This window comes from Pelobates fuscus, chromosome 13 (assembly GCF_036172605.1).
Source record: "Pelobates fuscus isolate aPelFus1 chromosome 13, aPelFus1.pri, whole genome shotgun sequence".
NCBI classification, from domain to species: domain Eukaryota; kingdom Metazoa; phylum Chordata; class Amphibia; order Anura; family Pelobatidae; genus Pelobates; species Pelobates fuscus.
Genome location: NC_086329.1, coordinates 106,453,525 through 106,469,149, shown reverse-complemented (window position 1 = coordinate 106,469,149; position 15,625 = coordinate 106,453,525). Strand labels below are relative to the sequence as shown.

General features: G+C 43.6%; 1 pseudogene; it reads left to right on the top strand.

Annotated features, from left to right (window-relative positions):
* Window positions 1-7,043: 7,043 nt before the first annotated feature.
* LOC134582682 (puromycin-sensitive aminopeptidase-like) lies at window positions 7,044-10,788 on the top strand (annotated as a pseudogene).
* Window positions 10,789-15,625: the final 4,837 nt, after the last annotated feature.

The following is a 15,625-nucleotide window of genomic DNA, read 5'->3' as shown; positions in this document are numbered from 1 at the left end:
CCAGGTGTAAAGGGCGGGGCTTATAACAATGACTGACAGGGAGCTAAGATGGAGGTGGCTTTCTCTATACTGACTGCCAGGTGTAAAGGGCGGAGTTTATAACAATGATTGACAGGGAGCTAAGATGGAGGTGGCTCTCTCTATACTGACTGCCAGGTGTAATGGGCGGGGCTTATAACAATGATTGACAGGGAGCTAAGATGGAGGTGGCTCTCTCTATACTGACTGCCAGGTGTAAAGGGCGGAGCTTATAACAATGATTGACAGGGAGCTAAGATGGAGGCGGCTCTCTCTATACAGACTGCCAGGTGTAAAGGGCGGAGCTTATAACAATGATTGACAGGGAGCTAAGATGGAGGCGCCCAGTTATCCACCCTTCCTTTAAGGGAGGAATCATCTACCAATTTTCTCACGCAATGAATGGAATTCACCTATGTTTTCAGAGTGTTCTATATTTACCAATTTGACAGAGGAATGACATAATAAAAACATCAATTTACTTCTCTGTATGTTATCTCTGTGATAAATGAATAATACCCATCTGTCTAGGCAGCGGGAAGTTACAGAACGGCATCTTAATATAAAATTCCCAACAAGAATAAACAAGGCTGGTGGAGAATATGTTTTAATTCTAAGGAAATGTTTATGACAAGTCAGGATCAGGTTAGAGAGGTAAAAGAGGAATTAAAGTAAAAATAGGTGGTTTTTAATATTAAATTAAAGCAAAATAAGATGGAATAACCTTGTAAAAATGATAACAAAGACATACAATAAATCTATTTTTACTGGGTATGTACAATATGGCACATTGTGTGATATTATCTTGTTATCCAATTTAATTTGTACATTGTACGCATGACACCCATTTAGATCTCGAGGACAGACCAAATATAATTTCTGAACGATCAGATCTGTGCAGCGTGGGAGCCAAAATAGCCGGCCTCAGCTCATTATGGCGTTAAATCCAAAACTCCAATAAACGTTATAACACAAATATATTGAACATTGCGGGATGGGCTTGGGGTTCTTGTAGATGGGACATATTACAAGAAATACACTAAAGGAAACTGATAGAGATAGTGGAGAAAACTCATAGCTAAAGGAAAACCCTCAGTTTTTTCTTTTTATCTCCAGGATAAAATCTATGACTGTTCAGATATAAAGGAATTTCGAGGGGATTTTTTTTTTTTTATTCCTGAGAAATGAAAGTAAAAAAAAACAAAAAAATGGTGTGATTCATAGACATTAACACTTTGTGGGAACAGACCTGAGTCATAGCTAGATAGAGGTTTTAAACTGGATCTTATGGAGAGTGAATAAAGATTAATATGTAATATAATATATAATATAAAATGATATTCCTTTCATATGATTTGTGACCAGAGGGATTGGGTAACACTGTATCCGACCTTTACAGAAACCTCCGACACATTGTTATTATAAATCCCCTGACACCGATAGAGAGAAGGGGGATTGGGAATAACCAATTGTTCCCCCCGTGATAAGTAGACAATATTCTGCGCCATACTTTTTTTTTTTATAATGTAGACGGAAATAATTTGGTAACAGAACGGTTTCCTGTTATCTTAGAGGGACATTTATTTGTTGCCGAGGATTTAAACCGGTAATGAACTTTATTAACTTTGTTTACTGTTAATGTTAATGAATATTTTTTCCTTTGTTTGCGCCTATTGTAAAACATGAAAGCAGTTATGTATTATGTATAATGGGAGATAATATCAATGCAGTGCAACTGAATTATACATTAACTGTGTATCGGATTAACGTCCATTAGCTCAGACTGTATCATTTCCTGTAAGATCATTTTCCACTGATGTCATACATAACAATACCTGCAGCCGGATATTGGTCTTAACGAGATACAGAATGGAATAGTATCTAAATAGAGAGTACACTCATAAACAGAGCGGTTTCTTTTAATTTATTCAACGTTGTGTATTTCCGCCGGGCTGGAAGGAGTGGAAAGGGGTTAAACTTACCTCTTTCTCCAGCGCCGGGAGGGGAGCTCTCCTCCTGCTCTCCTCCTCCTCTCCTTCTCCTCTCCTCCTCCTCTCCTTCTCCTCTCCTCCTCCTCTCCTTCTCCTCTCCTCCTCTATGGCTGAATGCGCATGCGCTGCAGGAGCCGCGCGCGCATTCAGCCAGTCCATAAGGAAAGCATTTACAATGCTTTCTATAGACGCTGGCGTCTTCTCACTGTGAAAATCACAGTGAGAAACGCGGAAGCCCTCTAGCGGCTGTCAATGAGACAGCCACTAGAGGCGTGATTAACCCTCAGTATAAACATAGCAGTTTTTCTAGCTGGACCTGGCACCCAGACCACTTCATTAAGCTGAAATGGTCTGGTTGTCTATAGTGGTCCTTTAAGCAACAAATACACTGTAAATAATGAATAATGTTAATGTACCAGAACTGAAACAAAATAAATCCTTATAATTATAATAATTATCGCATGCATTTTGCATTGAATTAGTCTTGGTCGTGTACAGTGTGGGAAAAAAGTATTTGATCCCCTGCTGATTTTGAACGTTTGCCCACTGAGAAAGAAATGATTAGTCTATAATTTTAATTGTAGGCGTCTTTTAACAGTGAAAGACAGAAGAACAAAAAAAAAAAATCCAGAAAAACGCATGTCAAAAATGTTATAAATAAGTATATTGTATATAAATAGTTGTTTAGGCAGATGCCTACCAAAACAAATATGAGATTCAGTTCCACCATATGGCCATATTGTGTTAAGCCCACCACAACTTCACAGTACCTTAATATCCATATCTGTATTATGTATACATTTCCAAAATGTGTCCCCAACTCTCTTTTTGTCTTTCCTATGTCTTTGAAATGTGGCCTTTTTGACATATTTGGATCCATTAAGTTTTGCAAGTTTTATGTGTTGTGGCAGTGACTTGGTTGACTGTTGGCGTATAGAGTGCTCGGCATATAGAAAGTGGCCCCAGAATCCCTCTCTTTAATTTTTTATGTCTAACCCTTTATATCACATGTTGGACATAAGTTTATGAGAAGGAAGTTTGTTTTCACATTTTTGAATGCATTATCTATAAAAACATTAGCGAACGGTACCTTGAAGTGTTTATCAAAGCCAGTGTACTTCAAAAGTAAAAAAAACACTCAGTATGTTTTCTATATTGCATGATAAAACTTACCAGGAAAAGTTAAAGGATCTTAACATGTATAGCTTGGAGGAAAGACGAGACGGGGGGGATATGATAGAAACATTTAAATACATAAAGGGAATCAACACAGTAAAGGAGGAGACTATATTTAAAAGAAGAAAAAAACACCACAACAAGAGGACATAGTCTTAAATTAGAGGGACAAAGGTTTAAAAATAATATCAGGAAGTATTACTTTACTGAGAGGGTAGTGGGTGCATGGAATAGCCTTCCAGCTGAAGTGGTAGAGGTTAACACAGTAAAGGAGTTTAAGCATGCGTGGGATAGGCATAAGGCTATCCTAACTATAAGATAAGGCCAGGGACTAATGAAAGTATTTAGAAAATTGGGCAGACTAGATGGGCCGAATGGTTCTTATCTGCCGTCACATTCTGTGTTTCTGTGTAGCGAATCAAGGTTATTGTTATTTTACATGCATTGCGTGCTAGTCTTTAATCCTAAACTAACACCACGGTTTGCTGCTCTGGGCTGCAGCACTGAAGTGGTTAAGTACAAGGTTAGAAGGTACAGGCGTAGTGAAGGTTTACAGACAAACTTTACTGAAAGAAGCTGACCAACAACACCATGTCAGGATGTTTGCGGCTGGGTAGGAACAGTCGTCATGTGAAAACCAAGATTGCTCTTAAGGTGGCTTATCTGCTCTCTCTCTGTGGGTTTTAATGATAAAAACCATAATTATTTTCAGGAGCTCCAGTGTCTCACACACACAGTTCACACAAACTATCACTATAACTGTCAGTCCCTACATTGGCTTCCTGTGAGATATAGAGCTCAGTTTAAAATTCTGGTTCTTGCTTTCAAATCTCTACATCATAATGCTAATAATAATAATAATTCTAACTGGATGGCTGCCGGCTTCCTTAAACTCAACTTAACCAAAACTGAAATGCTGGTCTTTCCTCCCTTAAGTGTTGTTACTCCTGTGTCTGTCTCCTCCAAGTCAACGGTGCTACCATCAGCTCCACCACGCAGGCTTGCTGCCTAGGTGTTCTCTATGACTCCGACCTCTCCTTCAAGCCTCATGTTCAATCTATAGCCAAATCCTGTCGTTTCCATCTCAAAAACATTGCGCGCGGGGGCGGAGCCTGACTGCCAAGGAAGCCAGACGTGCTCTGCTAGAGCTCCTGCATCTGGCCCCAATAAAGCGAGATTTACACCCGGGCCACCCATCAAAAAGACCGCAATACGCACTCATGTTGCCAAGGGGTCTTCGGTGCACAGGAGGATACCCGTTGTGAGCCTGTCCGGACTCGGTACGCCCTGATAGTGGCCAGCGGCCTACACAAGCCTGAGCTCTCCGAGCTACTTCATATGCTGTGTGATCCCGGTGCACAAAGCTATCTTCTCTCCCCCCCCCCCCCTCTGGACCGGCGGGGGTTATCCCGGTATCCATTGGCTGGCACCTCTGTCGACCTTACACAGCTATCTTACCACGACGCCTGCTCACGGCTGACTCACCTAAGATGGCGGCCAGGCCTCTGCTCCACCAGCCGGACCTGAATCAGCCCATGGAGACGCGAGGAGGGGCGGCTGAGTATGTGCTGGAGCGCATAGATGCGACCTTTGCTGCTTTCTGGGCCAAATTGGAGGCTCTTATTGAAGCGACACCAAACGAATCTCGTGAAGGAGAACAACCCAGAGAGTCACTCCATACGCCTGCTAACAGCCAAGCAGGTCCCACGGGTCATCCTACTACACGAAGCGGCATGCATATGCATAACCGCCCCCCCCCCCCCCGCAAGGCTAACAAAGCGAGAAAACACAAGAAGTCACAACGACAGGCAACGCTCCTCCGACAGACCCAGCAACACGGACGCTGCTACCCACCTCGACCATGGAGATCCGGACTCCCTTGGCAGGAGCATCATGACCCAGAGGTAGTCCCAGTAAGCTGCATGGCGCACAAGAATGTCGGCCCATGGAGGTCACCATCTTTCCAAGTTCGACGCCGCACACAGAAAGAGCAGGGAGGGGAGGCAGAACCTACAGGGACTGATCCAAAAAAGCGACATACCTCTGTGCAAAAACCCACTTGGAACACCCGCACGCTGCCTCCCTGGGAAGCCTGGAAGCAGTCTCCATCGGCCTTGCTACCTACAGGGATCGGATGAACAGAGATACGGGCCCCAAGAACGGGATAGGCTTGACCTCACACTGACAGACATTATTTACCAGTGGCACCACTACCCGAATGACCCGTGATACATGACCAAGGCTTAATTTAAGTGTTATGCTTCTCTTTTTGTTTATTTTTCTTCTCTCTTTTCACTTTTCCCTAACCATATTCTTAAAGCATTTCTTGAGCTGAGCAGGCAGTGTAGGTGTAAGCAAGCATAGTGCCTATAAAGTACAGTTCAGAGCAAATGGGATTGCTATTTGTTTAACTGTGTTTCATTGTGATATAATCTGCTGCAAGTTTAGCGAGAACCACTAGCAGCTTACCCAAACCAAATGCGCAGTCCTAATAAATATGATGGTTATGCTTAACTAATAATAATAAAAAAAAAAGATAGGAGTGCATATATTGTTTACAGTGAAGCCATTACGATATAATATGTTTCTAATATTTCTCTATATGCCAACTAATGACACTGCAGGGTAACTCACTGCGCCCTGGGGTGCATTATCAAGCATAACAAGCCTGCTGTAATAACTCCAATATACACCAGCTCAACCAGCTACTGCTATTATGCAATCCGTGTCTATAAACTATGACCAAGATAGCACAGTAGAACAGAATCGATAACTAATCGTTAGTACTTCATGGTATTTTAGTTCATCTCCTATCCTCAACCTGTTTAGTTAAGCTTGGTTAACAAAAATATATAAAAATGTGCGAATCCTCATGCCACTGTCAATCTGTATTGATCTATTGAAATACGCTGTTGTGGCGACCGTTAATATACTGTAATCATCTGCACATCAAAAATAAAGAATTAAAAAAAAAAAAAAAACATTGCGCGCATCCGCCCTACTTAACGCTTGATGCGACTAAGGTGTTGGTCCATTCCCCTGTCCTTTCTCGCCTTGACTACTATAATCCGCTTCTCAGTGGTCCTACGTGCTCCCAACTTGTGCCGTTACAGTCCATAATGAATGCAGTAGCGAGGCTCATCTTCCTGTCCGCCCGCACCGCCCAAGCCTCACCCTTCTCTCAGTCCCTGCATTGGCTCCTGTTAGGTATAGGGCTCAATTAAAATTCTGGTTCTTGCTTTCAAATCTTTACAATGTGCTGCCCCCACCTATCTATCCTCCCTAATACACAAGTATGTCCTGTCTAGGCCATTAAGCTCTGCTGAAGACTTACGTCTATCTTCTGTCTGTACTTCCACGTCTGATGCTCGCCTTCAAGACTTCTCGAGGGCTGCACCGTTCCTGTGGAACTCACTTCCCTCCTCTGTTAGATACTCACCCAGTCTCCACTCCTTCAAAAAATTATGAAAAACCCACTTAAACTGTTAATAGCTCCTGACTGATTCCTCTCTTGCAACTGTCATAAGTCATAATACTATCCTTACCTTTTGAGTCACTTTACCCCACTCCCTCTAGCATGTAAGCACATTGAGCAGGGCCCTCAATCCCTCTGTTCCTGTGTGTCCAACTTTTCTGGTTACAACTACATGTTTGTTCGTCCACCCACTGTAAAGAGCCGCAGAATTTGTTGGCGCTATATAAATAATAACATAATAATAACATAATAATAAACACTGATGCTTAAACAAGTACATCAGAGTCAGACTGTGGTTGCTGGGGTGCTCGGTGTGGTGTGCTTGGACCCAGCCAGTGACTCGATATACTATGACAGGCTGTGCAGCCCTGTGTCACCTCTAACACCAACATGCCTGACTGCAGACGCTTCGAGCAACTTCCTGATGACGTGCGGCCCATTAACTATGGACTGTGCCTGAAGCCCGACCTCATAGACTTCCCCTTTGAAGGGAAGCTGGAGGATGCCGTAGAGGTAAAAAACGCCACCAACCAGATTGTTATGAACTGTGCAGACAGCGGTGTACATACCGCGGTCGCAGGGGTCGCAGCTGTGACTGGGCCCAACACTCCAGGGGGCCCGGCCGCCCTGTGGACCCCTGCGACCGGGTACCCACCATCACCATTTGCGGCACCAGCCCGCACGGCAAACTGCCGGGGCCACCGTCCAAGGGGTCCATCGGGTGCCCCATGCTGATTTATGCATTAACTGTGTATCGGATTAACGTCCATTAGCTCAGACTGTATCATTTCCTGTAAGATCATTTTCCACTGATGTCATACATAACAATACCTGCAGCCGGATATTGGTCTTAACGAGATACAGAATTGAATAATATCTAAATAGAGAGTACACTCATAAACAGAGCGGTTTATTTTAAATAATTCAACGTTGTGTATTTTCGCCGGGATGGATGGAGTGGAAGTCCACAATATGGATTGTCAGGGGGCCCGGTCAGTGCTGGGCGCTTTAACAGCACGACCGGGCCCCCTGTGATTACATCACACAGAGCTGGGAGGAAGTGACCGCACCACAGCTAACACACAGACCGCGCGGGAGGAAGGAGGAGGGAGTCAGAGTGAGGACTCCTATGAACCTGAGCCACCACTGTACCCCAGGGAATGTCACCCTCCTGCTCCTAAAAGGTAGGAAACAGGAGGGTGACTAAAATATTTTGTGTGTGTGTTTGTTTGTTTATGTGTATGTCTTTGTATGTGTGTCTTGTGTGTGTGTCTGTATGTATGTGTGTATGTGTCTTTGTATGTATGTATGTATGTGGTGCGTATGTGTTTGTATTTATGTATGCGTGTATGTGTCTCTGCATGTATGTGTGTCTTATGTATGTGTCTTTGTATGTATGTATGTATGTATGTATGTATGTATGTGTGCATGTCTGTGTATATGTGTGTGCCTGTCTGTGTCTGTCTGTCTGTATGTATGTGTATGTGTGCCTGTCTGTTTCTATGTGTGTGCCTGTCTGTCTGTATGTGTGTGTGCCTTTCTGTTTGCATGTATGTGTCTTTGTATGTATGTGTGTCTTGTGTGTGTGTGTCTGTGTGTGTGTATGTATGTGTGCCTTTCTGTTTGTATGTATGTGTGTGTGCCTGTCTGTGCCTGTGTGTGTGTCGGTCTGTATGTATGTATGTGTCTGTGCGTGTCGGTCTGTATGTATGTATGCCTGTCTGTCTGTATGTATGTGTGTATGTGTCTGTATGTATCTGTCTGTCTGTATGTGTCTATGTGTGTGTGTATGTATGTATGTATGTGTGTCTGTATGTGTGTTTCTGTCAGGGGATTAAAGGGGGGAAGAGGGAGGGAGGGAGGGCCCACGGATCAGTTTCGCACCGGGGCCCCATAGATTGTGTGTATGCCACTGTGTGCAGGCATTGATATTATCACTGCCTCTTATGCTCCAGATGGAGATGAAGAAATCCATGCCACAGGGTTTAATTATGAGAATGAAGATAAGAAGGTGACTCTGTCAATTCCCAGTATCCTTCAAACTGGTCATGAAATGTTGAAGATTGATTTTGTTGTTGAACTGAACGATAAGATGAAGAGTTTCTATCTTCAGTTCACCAACAAAATCAAATACACCACTGCTTTTGGAGAAGTGCAATATGCAGCTGTCACTCAATTTGAGGCTACAGATGCAAGAAGAGTATTACCCTGTTCGGATGACCCATCCATTAAAGCAACCTTTGATGTTCCGCTGGTTGTCCCCAAAGACAGGGTGGCTTTATCCAACATTAACATGGTTGAAATGAATCCATACCCAGATTATGAGAGCCTTGTGGAAGTGAAGTTTGCCAGAACCCCTGTCATGTCAACATACCTTGTTGCCTTTGTGGTTGGAAAATACTGCTAAAACTCTTCCTTTCTATAAGGATTACTTAAATGTGCCCAACCCTTACCCAAAATTGACTTCATCACCATTGCAGACTTTGCTGCTGGAGCTAACGAAAACTGGGGTCTGGTTACATACAGGGAGACTGCTCTTCTCATTGATCCCAAGAACTCTTGCTCCTGCTCCTGCCAGTGGGGGCCAGTTTTGTGCCAGTGGCCCGCACCTTGGTGAGTACTGCCAAAATGGATGGTACCGATCAATAGCTGCACCTGTGAAGCCCCATCCTCGTCCAAACTAAAGATCCTGATGGAGAAGCCAGAGATGACCGTGGTATTGGAGGTCGTGAGACCAGACCAGTGGGTAAAGATTAATCCTGTCACTGTGGGAAAGCCTGTTACCTGGTATAAGATGCCTCTCCTTGCAGCCTGCAGATAGGCTGGGCTTACAGAATGATTTATTTTCTTTAACCCGTGCAGGGATGACCAGCACAGTTGAAGTACTGGAAGTCATAGAGGCCTTTGTGAATGAACCAAATTATACTGTGTGGAATGACTTGAGCAGCAACCTAGGTCCACCTTTCTCTCCAACACAGACTTCCATGAAGAGATCCAGGGCTTTATCAGAGATATATTTTTCCCTATTGGGGAGCGGCTGGGCTGTGACCCAAAGCCTGGGGAAGGACATCTGAATGCTCTATTTCGCGGTCTGGTTTTAGGAAAGCTGGGTAAAGCTGGGTAAAGCTGGGCACAAACCCACCCTTGAGGAAGCTAGACGATATTTCAAGGACCATGTGGATGGGAAGAACATATAGAATGCAGACTTACGAAGCCCAGTTTAAGTGACTGTTCTGAAGCACGGCGGCAGCTCAACTTCGGACACCATGCTTAAGCTCCATAAGCAAGCAGACATGCAAGAAGAGAAGAATCGTATTGAACGGGTCTTAGGAACCATCTCTTCCCAGGAACTTATCCAGAAAGTGGTGACCTTCTCCCTTTCAGATGATGTGCATCCTCAGGACACGGTTTCAGTAATTGGTGGAGTAGCTGGTGGGAGTAAAATAGGGAGGAAATCTGCCTGAGAATTTGTGAAAGAGAACTGGGAGGAATTATTTAACTCATTGCCAAAGTCCCGAATTACCGAAGTTCCAAAGTGTTTCGGATTTCTAAAAAGTGGCAAAACAAGAGAGAGGGAGGGAAAATTATGTGAATGATGACAGGAATCTTGACCAATAAGCTAATTCCTGGCACTGGGAGCCCTATAGATGTGGAAGTGGTTGTGGTGGCAATCCTGGCACTGGGAGCCCTACAGATATGTAAGTGGTTGTGATGGCAGTCCTGGCACTGGGAGCCCTATAGATGTGGAAGTGGTTGTGGTGGCAATACTGGCACTGGGAGCCCTACAGATGTGTAAGTGGTTGTGGTGGAAGTCCGGGCCCTGGGAGCCCAATAGATGTGGAAGTGGTTGTGGTGGCAATCCTGGCACTGGGAGCCCTACAGATGTGTAAGTGGTTGTGGTGGCAGTCCGGGCACTGGGAGCCCTATAGATGTGTAAGTGGTTGTGATGGTTAGGGTTAGAGTTAGGGTTAGGGTTAGATATAGGGTTAGGGTTAGAGGTAGGTTTAGGGGTAGGGTTAGGAGGAGAGGAGGGGGTGGGCTTAGGGTTATGGCTTCAATAAAATATATGTGTTGATGTTGTCTTGTTTATGTTAAATTAGTATATGTGCGTTGTTTTCGTCTAGGTGAAGACGTGTATTCGCAACAGCAAGATCACATGTACAGATAACAACTGATACTGAGGTGATTAGTCCACCTAAATGGATTGATACAGAGGGATTGCCGTTTCTGTATAAATCTCCAGGAATAATATACTGAAATGATGGCAAGCCTATGGGATGCCTATGCTCGTGTGGACCCCGGGTAACTGCCCAGCACATGCGGTAAGACAGCCCTGGAGGGTCTCTCGGTAGAATAATGTGCATTCTGATGACAGATGACAAAGTTGCACATAATTCACATTATCCATCCCAGAACTCTTGTCCCTGGGCTGGCTAATAACTCTGCATGTGCACAGCGAAACACAGCACATACAGACTCCAGGTACCATAACCACTTCAAATCAATAAGTGGTCATGGAGCACAGACAAACCCTTCACAGGTACAATCCAGATCCATAATGTACTTTGCCTTACTGAATTGCTTTATATGTAAAGTGCATGTCCTGTTTTTTTTCCAATTTACAAAAAGTGCATATTTCAATAGAAATTACTTCAATTAGTATCTATAGGGTCATACAACCAAGTACACAGAAAATGTATAGTTAATGGATGCAAATAATAGGGTTTACCACTTCCCCTTGTGGTCAGAACTAAGTGTTAACTAAAGACAAAATACCCACTGCACACCAATTAGCCAAAATAGAAAAATGATTTACTACTTATTACATACAAATAGCATGTTAGTCACAATTCAATATCCGATACATAATTCATCACAGTAATCAAAAGGAAAATTCAAGTTATAATCCATATGCACATACAAAAAGAAATGTATGAATTAAACATAAATGATACAGTCTGCAGACAATGATTATAAAATGGGCTGAACCAAGATACCACAACACCCAACGTTTCGGCTTAGAAGATCTTTGTCCTGTCAAGGGTGAGGAACACTTTACTCTATCTCTGTTTAAATAGGAACATGTGTTTAGAAAAAGACAGTAATCCCACCCAGGACGAATTGCAATGAGCTGTGTTGAGATTAAGTGGAAAGTGAGTGCAAAGTCCTTGTCTTAGAGGTTAAATATACCTCTAGTGATTGTCTTCCTAACAGCCACTAGAGGTGCTTCTACTGCGCTAACTGAGTAAAACTGTGTCAAGTAACCTGGAAATGCATTGGAAAGCATTGAATACAATACATTGCTCTTGGGAAGCTTCAATGATGCTAGTAGATGATAAAAAATTTTTGCTGGTAGTCCAATTTTTTATCTGGTTTGACTAATTTTATACAATTATGTGTTCCTTCCCTTCATACTATTAAAGGCTCATATTTCATTTTAAGATGTGTGGCCACCCTAATATAAACTTAATGAGAAGTAATACAATAGCCACCCAGGCCAGCAAATCGCAGTAGCCCACAACACTTTTACAAATTGAAATTTTAAAAGGGATGATCCATCCCGATCAACAGGAAATATAGGAGAAAAAAGGAGGGCAAAGGAAACAACCAAAGTCATGGGTCCTGGTCCCCATTTGCAAGAAGTATCAGTCAAGAAACCCTCCCATCTGATCCTTCTTAGACCTGGAGCCTAACAACAGAACAGCATCAGGCGAAAGGGAAATGTTAGACCATTGAATCCCAAGAGTAACAACCATCTTAGAGAGAGACACAAGCTCCCCAACCTTAGGGCATCAAAGAAATGACAGGACAAAAGCAGTGTGGAACAAGGACACTTCATAAGGAGAGGAACAGACACAGTGTGTAAATGTGAGCAGGAAAATGGGTTCCCTAAAATCAGGAGCACTAGTCTTATCCCTACCACATGCCTTAACCTTTCGACTCACAGGAAAAACATGGTAGGGTCAGAATTACCTGCCCATCTCAGGAAACAAGCCAATGCAGCCAAGTGACTCCAAAACAAGGCTCTGGATAGCTTCCTAGACCCAAAGTGGGCCAGTCAGTCAAATAAAGTTACCTGGGGAGCAACCAACTCCCAGGTGTGACTTTCTCTGCAAAAACAGACCCCCTCCCTCCAGTGGCCAATGTAAGGCTTCCAAAGAAGCACTCACAACAGGTGGAGGAGTTGCCATGTTCCAGCAGCTGCCAGAGAAAGGGCAGACATTCAGCACCTGATTCACTGGGAAATGGAACCAAGGAACGGAAATGAATCAAATCAAACCTGGGCAAGGCATCAGCCAGGTCATTATTCACACCTGACACATGCCAGGCTTGAAATGTCATATTGAATTGTAGGCAGTGTAGGACTGTGAGGGCAAAGCATGCATACCACAAGGGGCAAAATAGATGAGTGCCCATTAATAGCATGGAAAACCTACGGGTTGTCGGACCCAAAAAATGACAGAGCAGATGATCACCCCACAACACCACAATGACAACAATAGAGAATAACTTCACCAAGGTGATGTTCCTGGTCAGACCGTGGACATGCCAAGGAGCAGCACTCCAAGCACCGTCCAAGTAGATTGCCCAACCAAACTCCCCAGCCACGTCATTTAGCAGGTTGAGCGCCTGTTTAGAGGTAGGGTACACCTGCCACAAATGCACACCATTGAATCCCTGCAAGAACATGTAGCGGACCGTGTTTGGCTACTAACCACCTTCCTTAATTTTGGCTGTCCATAACTTTAATTGTTACAGTATTGTGCATATTTGCTCTGGTTCGTTACTTTTAAGAAACAAGTAACAAGTTGGCTTCTGTAGCATTCGTCTGGTTGTTCTGTAGGAATCCAATTGCAAACCTATTAAGCCTTTCCGTTCAACAAACAAACAAACTACCGAACAACCAGGCCACCCCAGAGAGGAACATGGCTCTAATTGACCCCAACCATCATTATTCACACTACCAGGATTGCTAACCACACAAACGCACTGAGTATTCCCTGGGTGGTCGTCGTTCGGGATACAAACACGTGGCAGTGGCCATCTTTACATTCGAACGCACCAGCGGTGTTTGGTCGTTGAGTGTCTGGAACTCAAATTGGACACTCGACCATGCGAACACAGCAGAGACCTCCATACTTCCACCCGTTCGTGGGAAAACATTCGAAGGGCATGGCGTTCAGTGAAAAGATTCACACGAACGAGGGGAATCATCCAAACCCAGGCAGAGCCCATTATATTGAAGGATTTTGTGATTTTCACCTCGCGAACTGAGACCGACCGCAAGGCCAAAACACATGGAGCTCTTTTCGGCTAACTCCTCATGTGCGGTCGGTAAAACGAAGACCTCCAAGAAATTCACGAACCCCTGAACCGATCTGGGTGATTTTTAAGTATGTTGCTCACCCAGATCGGGGCTATCAGGGGATATGTAATTTATGTGTGTAAGCTATAGTTTTCGGGTACATCCAAGAATTGGGTAAAAATGTGTGTTTCAAATGTACAGTTAATTATGTTATCTCCCAGGCTAAGGGGAGGGAATGTGTGGGCTGTAACCAGCTGGTGATTGGATAATGCCTAATTTTCTGTGGGTGTCTCCCTTGCATGGGAGAATTGCATAAAAGTTGAGTATGTGGCATTAAAATTCAATTCTGCTCCTGATACTGAGTGTCGTCCAGTTATTGGGAAAGGTGATGGGATATTCGTGGATTACTTTATTTACTGCTTATGCTGTTCTTCCTATGATAACCTACTTGATCCTGAGTAACTATTGGAATACCAGCGGAGAAAGTCTATGTTAAATTAGCGCTCCGCTACAGAACATTTTCTAAACTTTGAGATCCGCAATAGTATCCAAGGACAGAAGAATCCTTGAACCAGCAGATGGGGATGCCTGCAAAGGCAACTCCAAGTGCCTGTGAAACACGCTCTCCATTTGGGAAGACCCTGCAAACAAAACTGAGCAGCCCCATCAATGACTGAAGGGACTTCAGGAACAGGAAGCAGGCTGCAACAACTGAATGAACCAAAGATAGCATTTTCTCCACCTTGTCCAGTGGGAGTATGTACAACATCAAAGAGGTATCCATCTTGATACCCAAGAACAAAAACATTAAAGAATGCTTTAAAGAATGTGCACGACACAGAGCAGCTTATCGACAGACACATTGGAACCAGATACATGTCCACTTGAAGAATGTAGAGAGAGTAGGTGAAAGGCTAACTGAATGTCCAATTTGGCAAGCCGTGTGCCCTGGCCTGTGCTCTTCATTAGGGTTATAGCATTGTGAAATGACTGATAATGAACAGAACTAAGATCGAGTTGAGAAAGAATATACTTTGATTCCAAGGTTCAAGCTTATAGTTGTCATATTAGATGCAGGGGCGTACCTAGAGTATTTGGCACCCGGGGCGGATCCTGTGCTTGGCACCCCCTCACCCCCCATTTACATATTTAAACTTCCACATTTTGTCTTAATCTGACTCTTCAAGTCTGTATGCAGAGAATAGATAGAACAGGGTTATGTCTTCCCCTACAACCCTGCATGGACACTGAATCAGGCGCTGTCACAGGAGCAGATATGAGTAGAGAAACCTCAGCAGAAGCAACAGAGCATATTAAATCTGTACTATTCGTGTGTTCACTTGTATTTCTCATGGTGCCGTAGCTTGGAAGGTGATAATTAAGGTGAATATTACTCAGACATGCACAGATTTCTGGCATTTCACACACGTCATACTCATTAAGGTCACAGGGATATATAATGTCACACCTATTGACTCCTGCCACCATCATTTGTATAGGAGATGTGTGTGATTTTAGTGAAATTGATGCCATTCCTTTGCCCCCAGGCCATAATTGCCAGTCCTGAAAAGAAAGACGAAATAAATACTCTCTACTCCCATCTTCTTCATTTGCTATGTGCACAATGTGCGCTTTGTAGTGTTTTCTTTTGAAAGTACT